Raw genomic sequence first — 14,007 nt, forward strand, 5'->3', positions numbered from 1 at the left:
GTGATATCACTATGTAACACAATTTTTGTTCCTGGGTAGTAAGTGTTATTTCCTAAGTGCTTATGTCTCAAAAGTATAGAAAATGGCTATTATTCCCCACAAACTTTGCTTTTGTGACCAGGACAGTGATATTTTGAAATGTACCTATTTCCAATGAGAAAACGGGCAAATTTGTGTCTTTTCGTTCACATAAAGTCAGAAAAAAACAACATATGAATCCAAATTAACATGTATTTATATTAAAGTAATACAAAAATGACTACAAAAGATTTAGAAGTGAGTAGTTTTTCGAGATTTACGATTATACTGTAAATCACTTTCACGAATCAGCCCCCAAATGTAGTCTCCCATCATGTTCTCGTTATACTGTCCTTGGTAGCGGCGTTCAAAGTCCAGTATATCCTGGTGGAAGCGCTCACCTTGCTCCTCCGAGTACGCGCCCATGTTCTCGTTGGATTTATCAAGATGAGCATCAAGGATATGGACTTTGAGGGACATCCTACAGCCCATTGTGCCGTAGTTCTTCACCAGAGTCTCAACCAGCTCCACATAGTTTTCGGCCTTGTGATTGCCCAGGAAGCCCCGAACCACTGCGACAAAGCTGTTCCAAGCTGCTTTCTCCTTACTAGTGAGCTTCTCTGGGAATTCATTGCACTCCAGGATCTTCTTTATCTGTGGTCCAACGAAGACACCGGCTTTGACCTTTGCCTCAGACAGCTTAGGGAAGAAGTCTTGAAGGTACTTGAAGGCTGCCGACTCCTTATCTAGAGCTCTGACAAATTGTTTCATAAGGCCCAATTTGATGTGCAGTGGTGGCATCAGCACCTTCCGGGGGTCCACCAGTGGCTCCCACTTGACGTTGTTCCTCCCCACAGAGAACTCGGTCCGCTGTTGCCAGTCCCGCCTGTGGTAGTGCGCCTTGGTGTCCCTGCTGTCCCAAAGGCAAAGATAGCAGGGAAACTTGATAAAACCACCTTGGAAACCCATCAGGAATGCCACCATTCTGAAGTCTCCTATGACCTCCCAGCCGTACTCATCATACTTCAAGGCGTCCAGCAAGGTCTTGATGCTGTTGTAATCCTCTTTGAGGTGCACCGAGTGAGCCAGGGGAAGAGACGGGTACTTGTTACCATTATGGAGCAGCACGGCTTTGAGGCTCCTGGATGAGCTGTCAATGAAGAGGCGCCACTCATTCTGGTTACAGGCGATTCCGATTGCCTCGAACAGACTGGTCACATTGTGACAGAAGCAGAGCCCATCTTGATGGGTGAAGAAGCTGGAAAAAGGTTGGTGACGCTTCCTCTGATCTGCGACTTGCACACTTTCATCCAACAAGTTCCACTGCTTGAGCCTAGACGTCAAAAGCTCGGCATTGGACTTGGTGAGACCAAGATCTCTAATCAAGTCGTTGCGGTCTTTTTGGTTGGGGTAGTATGGGTTTCTCTCCTCAGCTCCACCTCTGAAATTGTCATCTGGATCTACAACGTCTTCCTCGCTCTCTGACTTGCTGCTCTCTTCTAAAGACGGCTGCTCTCTCTCCGGAGGAGTGGGTACGGGGAGCTCATGGCAGTGTGGCACCGGGGCGATGGATGAAGGAAGGTCCGGATACGTGATAGCAGGTGCATTCTTGCCAGTCCGACGTTTGGAAGGGTCCACCATGCAGAAGTAACAGTTGCTTGAGTGGTCAGTGGGTTCCCGCCAAATTCTTGGGATAGCGAACTTCATGGCTCTCTTTTCCCCTCTGTACCATCCTACAAAAATACATTTATTTCACCCATGACTAATGTGTAAGAGATTCTCGCAACATTTTTCATATATGATATATTTTTTCAATAACATTGAAAATTGTAAAACATTTTAAAATTAAAAACTGATGTCAGCCACGCACTGAGTCCGTCTTACAGTGATGCATTATGGAATTTGTAGTTTTCTTGTCTGCTGATTGCACCCCAAAACCCCACCAAACGCCAACAAATCCCAGGGTGCCATTCTTTTTAAAGCTATCGGTATCTCTTTTTCTTTCTAATAACTCGCTGCACTCAAAGGGCGAAATCGGGAGTATCGTTTGGCACGTCACTGTTATTATTACTAGTACGTTATTATTCAAACGTTCACCGCGCCCCCCTGGAAGGTTTCACGTGCCCCCCCCCCAGTTGAGAACCTAGGGCCTAAGCCAATCAAATTAGCGTTTTCTTTTGGAGGCGGGAGGAGCAACGAGGGGATCTTGAGAGAGTTAACCCTTTGTGGAGCGGATAAAATGACTTGACAAAAGACGTTTCAGATTTATCAAAATTATTGGTAGTGACAATTCAACGGTCCCTTGACATTGCATGTGGATTAATACCAGCTGCTGCTGATGTTTGTTTTTTTTTTGTTTTTTTTTTAAATCTACCTGTCTATCTGTGTGTTTGGTTTGTTTTCAAACGACAGTCCCGATAGCAATGCAAACCAGAAAAAAAAGAAAATGATTCTGAAACGATCCTATGAAACATATCTTACAAGATGTTTGGCATTTTGTCTCAATTGTAAAAAACAGGGGGCGGCATTCAGCGCATCTTAAAATAAATCCTTTTTTATTTATTTTTATTTATTTATTTTTTAATCAAGATATAACATCGCCATCCTGGTTAGTTTCTGACAGCTAGCCTAGCATCTTAGTATAGCATCGAGATGATGTGTGTTTGGTGTCTCGAGGCCTCTGATCTTCAGGGGGACAGTAGTAGTAATATTACTATAGCTTATGTCAAAAGTTTAATTTATGACCCTTTTGACCTTTTTTTTACCTTATATGTATGAATTTATGAATATATAATGAGGGGGCGTGGATTTATGAATTTATGAATATATAATGAGGGGGCGGGGATTTTATATAGGAGTATGGAATATTGGTATTGATATATATATCTATATATATATATATATATATATATATATATATATATATATATATATATATATATATATAAAACAGACCCTTTGTATTTAACAAGTGCTTATAAACATTAAATATTTATTAATGTAAGAGTTTGAAATAAAATAATTACTGTTGGTAGGATTCGAACCCACGCTGACAATTGAGTCAAAAGGATCTTAAGTCCTTCGCCTTAACCACTCGGCCACAACAGTTTTTCTTAAAACGTTAATGAATAAAAAATAAGTATTAAGCTTACCGGGGGTTTCAGAGATTCAAGGTGGTATGGTGTTTGAGCAAAAGGTTGAACAGATGGAGACTACGATGGGTTTTTGTTTTTTAAAAGGTCAAGTCTGGGCATGTTTTTTTTCAGACCTCATAAAAAGGAGGAAAATATTTTGGCAGTTTATTAGAGTGTTACACAAGATGTCTCAGACCGTTGTTAGTTGCTGCTCAGAGAAAGTGGATCTTGAGGATCGGCAAATGTCTGAACTTATAAAAGCCTTTAAAAAAATGCACATTAGCCCTTCCACAGAGGCTAAAGAAACCACGGCATGTAAAAAAAGTTTCAAGAGAGAGTCCAAGCAAGGGGCCTTCAAGCATCCGTCCCAAGGATCCTCTGTGTACTGTACAAACTCCTCTGTGGACTGAACTGAAAACAAACATCAATGAGAGAGAGGGGGCGGCTGTTTTAGGGTAACTCTGAAAACACCCCTATGGGCGGTGCCTCAAGGATCTCTGATAGGTCATCTCAAAGGATCCCCCACGGTGCCTGAGGCGTCAACACCCTCATAGGCCGAAACCTAATCTTGGGGAGCATACTAAAGGGGCTCCCCAAATGCCCTTTTGATTGAAGGAGTCTGACACCATGTCTTCTGCAAGCTTTAGATACTTCTCTGAAAATGTCATTCTTGAACCTTGCAATCTTGAGATGGATTGGACCAGTGAAGAAATGACCCATCTTATAAAAGACTTTGAAAATGTCCCCCTCTTCAACCCTGCAGAGTCTGACGACGTTGACGGGGGCTTAGGCATCTCTTTTGAAAAAGTATTAAAGATCTCTATGGGTCTCGTGGCTTCTCTATTGGAAGTGATCATTGACCGTGATATGGTGAAAAATTGCCGTGGTTGCGAAATTGACCACCCGAGCCAGCTGAGACACAGCTGCCTTTTTGAAGCGGCCCCAAATTATTTTGATCAACATTTTGAAGAAATACTAGAAAAAATACATGTCCCATGGCTGAAGCTTCTGGTGGCTAAAGCTCTAGCTTGTTTCAATTTTCATCCATCTTTGACAAAACTTCAGAAACTGGTGGAAGATATTTTAACAGAGCTAAGACCAGAACACAGCATTAGACGTAAACTGATTCATCTACAAGAAACCCTGGATGACAAGACCGGAGACATTGTTAACAAAATAACCAAAGCTTTCTACCATCGCAGTTTTACAAACCCCCGCGCTCCATTAGCATATTACGGGGCCTGTGACTTTGAAAATGGGGAACGTCCAGACTCCAGCAAAACTGAGGAAAACCATGGAGGGGCTGCTGTTTGGGTTAATAGCTGAGAAAGTGGCTTGCAAGAGACTCTTTCAAAACCTGATCCCCGTAAATGTAAAAATGTTCAACAATTTAAAAAGTGTAACTGATTTAATCCATAAAGATATTGATGCTCAAGAATGGTCAGAGTTGGTAAATACACATGTAAAACACTGTAAACCCTTAAATGCATTTTTAATGAATATATTACCTAAAATGTTTGATGAAATACAAGATTGCAAATGTACACATATCATTGTTTTGTACGTTTATGTGACTGATGTATGTTTTTATAACATGGCAAGGTTTTTAAGAGATGAAGATATATCGATAGTTGTGCAAAATGTCGTGGATTACTTAGTGACTAATCATGAATGTTTGTGTAAAAACTTTATATGTCTTCTAAAATGTTCTAATCTTCTTGATAAACTGTGAATAAAACTTTTGAACTTCACACATGTCTCTGAGGTGTTATGATAAACTTTGAATAAAAACTTTTTGAAAGTCATAGTTGTCGCAGTTGTGTTATTTTGGTTAAAGATGACACATCAGCGTATGAAAAAAATATACTACGATCCCTCAAATCCTGGAGGTTTAGGGGGTTTACAGACTCTTCAAAGAGCTCTGGGGTCTGAGGGGCCTAAAGTCTCTGAGAGGGTCTTAACTGACTTTTTATCAGAGCAAGACTCATATACGTTGCATAAGCCCTCTAAAATAAACTTTAAAAGAAACACTGTATTTGTATCTAATATCGATACACAGTGGCAAGCTGATTTAGTGGATATGTCTAGCTTGTCAAAAGAAAATGGAGGTTACAAGTACATGTTAACATGTATAGATATCTTATCCAAATATGCATGGGTATTACCTTTGAAAAATAAGTCATCTAAGACGGTGACAGAGGCGTTCAAGAGGATCGTCAGCGCAGGTAGGAAACCTGAAAAACTACAAACTGATAAAGGGGAAGAATTTCTAAACAAAGCATTTCAGCACATGCTAAAAAAACATAATATTCTACACTTTACCACGGGGAATGAACTAAAAGCATCTATTGTTGAGAGATACAACAGGACTCTGAAAACAAGAATGTGGAAATATTTCACCGCTTTTAACACGCACAAGTATATGGATAAACTACAAGAAATGGTACAGTCTTATAACAACTCCTTCCACCGTAGTATTCAAATGAAACCTTCAGAAGTTAATGAAGATAATTCATTTAAAGTGTTTAAAACTTTATACTCTAAGAAGAAAAGCCCTAAACATATAAAGTTTAAGTTTGCCGTCGGTGATAGCGTAAGAATTTCAAAGTTAAGAGCTCCCTTTATAAAAGGCTATGAACAGACGTTTACAGCAGAGATTTTTACTATAACAGAATGTATACCAAGATTTCCACCGGTGTATAAACTATGTGATTATGATGGAGAGCCTATAATGGGCACCATTTATGAACCAGAATTGCAGAAAATAAATGTCAAGACTGATAGGTTGTTTAGGATAGAGAAGATAGTTGCTGAGAAAAAGGAAAATGGCAAAAAGTCTTATCTCATAAAATGGGCCTGGTGGCCTGAAAAATTTAACAGTTGGGTCGCGGGGCATCAGGTGGTGGATCTAAAGAGTTAACAAGTACGAAGTGTATTTAATTACCCTTAAAACATTATTCAAGATGTCTCAAGACTCTTTTTATGTAACTCTGCCTAGTAACGCTTCACAGGATGTTTTCCCTAAAAACGCTATATATCCAATTTTACTATCAAATTGGTTAAAACACTGAATCTACCGGGAAAATGGGAAGTTTGCTTAGCAGAGATTCAATATCCCCATACCTGGGATAATATAAGCCTTAAAAACTTCTTACGCCCCTCCTGTCCCGCGGGCGGAACATGGTACTGCAATTACACATTATATTTCATAAATCATTTGTAATATTATTATAAAAGCAAAAGAGAAAAAAAAGCTGATTCAATATCAAAATCGTTGTTTTCCTACCGTCAAACAGCGAAGGAATTTTTCGAATCCGTCATTTCACCTCTGAGATATCCCATTCGCAATGTGACTTGTATCACATGCTTCTAAAACAGCTGCAATCGACTAGCTGTGCGTTTTGCTGCTCTGGTCTTACAGCTGTCTGATGGTGAAACCTCCCTGATTATGTTGTAGGGGAGGTCACAAGCTGTCCAATGATACCTTGACTTTGTTTGTAGCCCAATCCATTACAGAGTAATCGATCTGCGCAGTAAACATACCCCTATCTATTGCAACCGAGTGTGCAGCGTTACGCACAACGGATCACGGTTTTATAACATTTTCTGATCATTTTTCAATTTATAAAATTTGTAAAATCGAACAAAATGTCGAGCAGTGTTCCAAAGCATCCTAAACAAAGTAGATTCAGTCTTTCTGAAGTTTTGGAAGAGATGGATAGGAGTGAAAGTGATTGCGAAAATTATCAACTTCCTGGTTTGGAGAGTGCTGATTCAGTGTCTGAAGCAGCATTGAAGATGGACTGGATCCTCTTCAGGATTTGTAAGTATAATGGATCCACACTATATATTATTATTATTATTATTATTATTATTATTATTATTATTATTATTATTTTTTTTTTTTATTTTTTTTATATGTTTATTTTTTTATTTTATTATTATTATTATTATTATTATTATTATTATTATTATGCATAATTTTCAATATGCAATTTTTTACTGTAAGTATGTTATTAGAAAATGCAACCATTTGACTCTCAAGGGACACATAGAAATAACGTTTTTTTTAATAATTTTTTAGCAACACCATGTCTCAACTGTGCTGTGCTGCTCTATTCAGTCTCTGATCTTTACATGCAATAAAAGTTGCAAGAAATAATTGTTGCTTCCTGACCGTTTTTATTATTTTCTCATTGATGTTCACTGATTTATTGCATGAGAGTGTTTAGCAAACTTTTTTTATATATATAATTCCATGATTACAAGGCGTGGTGTTACTCACCTAGAAACAGTGTAGGTTTTCTTATCCTTTCAAGATAAGATGTCTGCTCCCCCCAACAGTCACTCACCCAGTTCCTTTGTTTGCCACATGTCAATCAAAGTAAAGATGAAAGGAACTGAGGTGTTTTTAGTCTGGCAGCTTGATTTGAGAGCAGCCAAGTTCTCTGCAATCTCATTATTATTAGTATTATTATTGTAGACATTTGGCAGACACCTTTATCCAATAATCAATGTTCACCTCTCAGCAGTGCAAATACTGTGCTTGAATCTGTTGCTCATTGATACTGATAATGGAAATGTTATTCTAATTTTCAATTCATTTCACTTTTTATTTTCAGTGAGGACACTGAAGAAAACCCTCCCCCCTCAACAAGTGAGAGTTTTGATGTTTGTCAGCAGAAAAGGCATACTCATCATGCATACTCATCATGCATACTCATCATGGATACATTTCGGGCACCCCAAAGCTCTCCAAAAAGGCCACCTTTTGAATGAAATATTAGACAAAAAAAGGGGGGGATTACAAAATCTAATTCATGTGGCAATGGATAGCATGTGAGGTGCCAGAAGTTCACATTTCTTTTAGAACTTGCTCAAGAAACTAGTGTATCACTGGACATAAAGATTTACACAATGTTCATTTTTGGAGAGGTTTGGAGAGGTTTGGGGACCCTTTGTAAAAACTCCTGTAGAATTTGATCCCTTTATTCAAATAGTTCCAAATTTTTACTGTTGGTGAAGCACTGGAAAAAAATCTGGCTCTTTTCATATGCTACAAGTTGAAAAAATGACTATAGAACATAAAAAAATGAAAAGCGTTTGTTGTTTTTTTATGTATTTTTTCTGGATATCTCCTTCCAGTGTGGTACTGAGTAAGACTTTTATCACACCTGAGGTTTTATTCTTGATGCCCAAGGGGTTACCTTGAATTCAAGCCCTGAACCATGCCTGTGCTGTTTATACTTTGGAAGATATTGTGATTTATTTAAGGGCACAGCCCCCCAGGCGGAAATTGTCTGTGAGGGGCTGGGGTTTGAGAGGTTAAAGACAGCACTTTTATTACTTTTGATATAGAAAATGCGATAAAACGTGATTATACTATACCAAAAGGATATTATGAGACCCTCCAGGATGAAATAACGACTATGAACGATGTCATGCTCAGAAAAGGACTAGATCAGAAAGGTGACAAAGCTCCCGATGAACCATATAAAAATGATTTGAAATTAGTCTATAAACCTATAGAAAGACGAATTTATATAAAAAGTACTACACCATATATGTTTTTTGCCAAAGAACATCTCGGACAAATGTTGGGATTTCGTGAGACTACAGTGCCTTGCGAAAGTATTCGGCCCCCTTGAACTTTGCGACCTTTTGCCACATTTCAGGCTCCAAACATGAAGATATGAAACTGTAATTTTTTGTGAAGAATCAACAACAAGTGGGACACAATCATGAAGTGGAACGAAATTTATTGGATATTTCAAACTTTTTTAACAAATAAAAAACTGAAAAATTGGGCGTGCAAAATTATTCAGCCCCTTTACTTTCAGTGCAGCAAACTCTCTCCAGAAGTTCAGTGAGGATCTCTGAATGATCCAATGTTGACCTAAATGACTAATGATGATAAATAGAATCCACCTGTGTGTAATCAAGTCTCCGTATAAATGCACCTGCACTGTGATAGTCTCAGAGGTCAGTTTAAAGCGCAGAGAGCATCATGAAGAACAAGGAACACACCAGGCAGGTCCGAGATACTGTTGTGGAGAAGTTTAAAGCCGGATTTGGATACAAAAAGATTTCCCAAGCTTTAAACATCCCAAGGAGCACTGTGCAAGCGATAATATTGAAATGGTATGAGTATCAGACCACTGCAAATCTACCAAGACCTGGCCGTCCCTCTAAACTTTCAGCTCATACAAGGAGAAGACTGATCAGAGATGCAGCCAAGAGGCCCATGATCACTCTGGATGAACTGCAGAGATCTACAGCTGAGGTGGGAGACTCTGTCCATAGGACAACAATCAGTCGTATACTGCACAAATCTGGCCTTTATGGAAGAGTGGCAAGAAGAAAGCCATTTCTTAAAGATATCCATAAAAAGTGTCGTTTACAGTTTGCCACAAGCCACCTGGGAGACACACCAAACATGTGGAAGAAGGTGCTCTGGTCAGATGAAACCAAAATCGAACTTTTTGGCAACAATGCAAAACGTTATGTTTGGCGTAAAAGCAACACAGCTCATCACCCTGAACACACCATCCCCACTGTCAAACATGGTGGTGGCAGCATCATGGTTTGGGCCTGCTTTTCTTCAGCAGGGACAGGGAAGATGGTTAAAATTGATGGGAAGATGGATGGAGCCAAATACAGGACCATTCTGGAAGAAAACCTGATGGAATCTGCAAAAGACCTGAGACTGGGACGGAGATTTGTCTTCCAACAAGACAATGATCCAAAACATAAAGCAAAATCTACAATGGAATGGTTCACAAATAAACATATCCAGGTGTTAGAATGGCCAAGTCAAAGTCCAGATCTGAATCCAATCGAGAATCTGTGGAAAGAACTGAAAACTGCTGTTCACAAATGCTCTCCATCCAACCTCACTGAGCTCGAGCTGTTTTGCAAGGAGGAATGGGCAAAAATTTCAGTCTCTCGATGTGCAAAACTGATAGAGACATACCCCAAGCGACTTACAGCTGTAATCGCAGCAAAAGGTGGCGCTACAAAGTATTAACTTAAGGGGGCTGAATAATTTTGCACGCCCAATTTTTCAGTTTTTTATTTGTTAAAAAAGTTTGAAATATCCAATAAATTTCGTTCCACTTCATGATTGTGTCCCACTTGTTGTTGATTCTTCACAAAAAATTACAGTTTCATATCTTTATGTTTGAAGCCTGAATTGTGGCAAAAGGTCGCAAAGTTCAAGGGGGCCGAATACTTTCGCAAGGCACTGTATAAAGGGTGAAACTATTGGACTATTGGGCCCTATTGAGGCTAAAGTGTATAGTGCTCATTTGAGGACCCTCTACCCGGCAGATATCCGAGCGGGATTTTATACCCTGTATGTCTATACTGATATCATTACACATCAAGCCGTTGGAGATAGTTACGTGCCTCTTCTAAGGTGTGTCCCTATTAAAGGCAAAAACAACGATATAATCACGGTAACTTACGACAGACCTCATTACGTACCCCTCAGCAAGACCAACTTTGACACGTTAACTATACAAATTAAGACAGATCAAAACAAGTTAGTGCCATTCCGTTTTGGGAAGGTTGTAGTGAAGTTGCATTTCCGACCTGTAAAGCCTCTTTTTTAAACCTAATTGAAAATGGGCCCTAATGGATATGTCAATCCTTATATTAATTATTACAAAAATCAAGCTGGTAATGGTTTGCCTGGATTTTCTGGAGCTCCTGTAATGTACGGAGCGGGTATTGGGGGTATTTTTCAAAGTCTTTTCAGAAAAGCTTTACCGTTACTTAGAAGGGGTTTTGAAATAGTTAAGCCTCATTTTAAATCAGCAGCTAAAAATATTGTTAGTGACGTAGTATCAAATGTCATAACAAGTCATAACCCTCATAGCCACAACAAGAGCCAGTCAGGGGAGGGATTGATGGTGATGTCCAGAGGATACAAGAGAAAACATAGCAAGCCCCCGGGATCTCGCTATCATCCACACAAAAAGGCTAAACCAGCTACATTTAGGTCATTTAGTAGCGGTAACCGGAGAAGGAGTAAGAAACCAAAGACTCCCAGAACAAAGAAAAACAGAAGCATCTTTTAAATCATGACGCTGGTACATCATATGTCTCAAGAATGTGTGAAATCAGAATTGGATCTGTTTACTATACCTTATACCCAGACAAGTATTGAAAAAAACCTTTATGTGGAAATTCCCCCCTGTCTGCCTTGTCTGACATGGCCCCACTCGAATTTTACATATCGGGAAATGGGGAAGATTATCTTGATTTGAATAATACTCTTTTAAGACTTTCATGCAAAATTACTAGGGCTGATGGCGCCGATTTAGTTGGAGCCAGTATAGTTAGTATTATCAATTACCCTGTAGCTACCACGTTTTCACAAGTGGATGTAACTTTAGGAAATTGCTTAATTAGTCAAAGCACTAATACTTATCCTTACCGTAGCATTATAGAAGCAATGCTAAACTTTAGTAAGGACACTCTAGAATCTCAATTCACTGCCAGCTTGTTTTACAAAGATACCCCAGGACACATGGATGAGACTGATCCTGCAGGGGCTAATGAAGGTCTAGTTAAACGGCATGCTTTTACCAGAATGAGCCATATCGTTGAACTTTTAGGACCACTGCATGCGGATATATTTTTTCAAGAGAAACTAAATGGTATTGACCTGAAAATTAAAATGGTGAGGGCCAATGACACTTTTTGTTTAATGTCTGATGCCGCAGAAGAGTTCAAACTTAAAATTTTAGAAGCCTCTCTCTATATTAAAAAAGTAAAAGTGTCCCCTGAGGTCAGAATTGCCCAAGCTCAGGCCTTGATGACCTCTAATGCCAGATATCCTATTGATAGAGTGTCTATGAAAGTTTTTAGTATTCCTAGAGGGAGTAGGGTCTGTAATCAGGAGAATTTGTTTCTGGGGCAGTTACCAAAGTTTGTGGTTATTGGTTTAACAGATAATGACGCTTTTAGAGGTTCCTACGCTAAAAACCCTTTTAACTTTAAACACTATGCCGGGAACTTTATAGCTATGTACGTCGATGGTGAACAAGTCCCCTCAAAACCTTTACAACCCCACTATACAGCAAGACACAACCCCGTCAGGGAATATTACAGTCTAATACAAGCCACCGGTAGACATCTCAAAGACAAACCGCTGATAATTGATAGGTCAGACTTTATTAGAGGCTATACACTCTATGCATTTGATTTGACCCCCGATCAAGAATGTGGAGATCATTTTTCCTTAGTGAAAAATGGTAATATGCGTCTTGAAATGCGTTTTGCCAATGCTCTGCCAGAGACTGTGAATATGATTGTTTATGCTGTTTTTGAGAACGTGATTGAGGTTTCCCACCAAAGAGCTGTTCTCTTTGATTGCTGAAAAGTTTGATACAACATTGATCCTTTTAAAAATGAATACCACTCAGCTTACAGCGTTGCTATCCAGCAACCCGTTGACTGCAAAGTATTTTTATGAGGTTCTAGCTAATGATCAACTACCTAAAGGAAAAATAAAAAAACTGCCGGCGATACTCATTGTCAACACTGACCCCCAGAATTATCCGGGAGAACACTGGCTAGGGATTTATCTAAAAGAAGAGGGACAGGGAGAGTTTTTTGATTCTTACGATAACCCTCCATATTTTATTTATTTTCCTAAGACTATCTCAAACTTTTTAGACAACAAAGCCAAACAAACAGTGTACAATAATCAGCCTCTACAAGGTCTTATGACCACGACCTGCGGCCATCACTGTGTTTTCTTTGTACATCAAGACTTACTTACCCTGAGGTTATGGCGCTCTACAGCTCTGATTTAAACAAAAATGATCTGATGGTGTCCCAATTTATACGTTGTATGTCTAACCCTAAAAACAGAACTGTATAAATATATTTTCATGCGTGCAGTGTGTCAAGACTCATCATGATTTTAAAAAATGTTATGAATGTTAATCTTCAAAAAAAACTTATGACAATGTAGATGGTGAATAAATATTTTTTATTGTTGTAAAGACATATATAGACATATATATCAGACATTGTTTATATAACATTTGCATGAATATACAACAAAATGTAAAGATATGTAAACTCAATAAAAACAGTAACATCTTAATAAGTTTCCCATAACTGCTGCCTTTTTTTCTGCTTTTTATTCATCTGGGTCTCTAAGGGTCGTTTTTTATAAGCTTCTATGAGTTGTCGTGTTTGAGAATTAGGTACTGTAGAATAGGGGACATTTATCACAGACAAACCTTTGGTGAATTCGGCCCATCCTACAGGTAACCTATGTTCAGGGATATGGGTATGCCCAGTTGCAGCCCTGATTAAATCAACCATATGTGACCCTCTAATGTTCTTGCCCCTAAGAATGAATTCCCCTTGATCATTCCATGAGGTAACTAAAGCATTCTGAGACATGGCGTTTAAAATAAAATTAGCATTTTTCTTAGATCTGGAGGGAACGCTACTCATAACTGCAGTCACTATCTTAGATTCAGATTCTGCGGCCGGTTGGGCCGTTTCCTCAGAGGGAGGTGTAATTAATGTCAGGGTATTAAACTTTTTTTCACTCTGTTTAAGCAAGGTTAGATATCTCTGTAAGGAGTTGGTGTATAGCTTAACTTTCTCATGGTCACTGATGTCGGTTCTAAGTATAATGCTTTTCATTTCAGAGTCTTCGGCTTTCAACTGCTTTTTTAATAGGCTCAGGGTGTTGGGGCTCAGGCTGCCGAAGTCTATCGAGTTGATGTTGTGGTATCAGAAACATTTTCTGGGAGTGAGTCATTTTTTACAAATTAACTTTGAGGCGTTAAGAGTCCTGATAAAAAAGGCAATGCAATCCTTATTA

The 14,007-nt window shown here is 38.9% G+C and overlaps 1 non-coding gene across 1 annotated transcript; it reads right to left on the minus strand.

Annotated features, from left to right (window-relative positions):
• Positions 1 to 3,041: 3,041 nt before the first annotated feature.
• Positions 3,042 to 3,126, minus strand: trnal-uaa (transfer RNA leucine (anticodon UAA)). Its single transcript has one exon. It is a non-coding gene; the product is annotated as a tRNA-Leu (tRNA).
• Between the last annotated feature and the right edge of the window lie 10,881 nt (positions 3,127 to 14,007).

This window comes from Acipenser ruthenus, chromosome 21, assembly GCF_902713425.1.
Source record: "Acipenser ruthenus chromosome 21, fAciRut3.2 maternal haplotype, whole genome shotgun sequence".
Classification (NCBI taxonomy): domain Eukaryota; kingdom Metazoa; phylum Chordata; class Actinopteri; order Acipenseriformes; family Acipenseridae; genus Acipenser; species Acipenser ruthenus.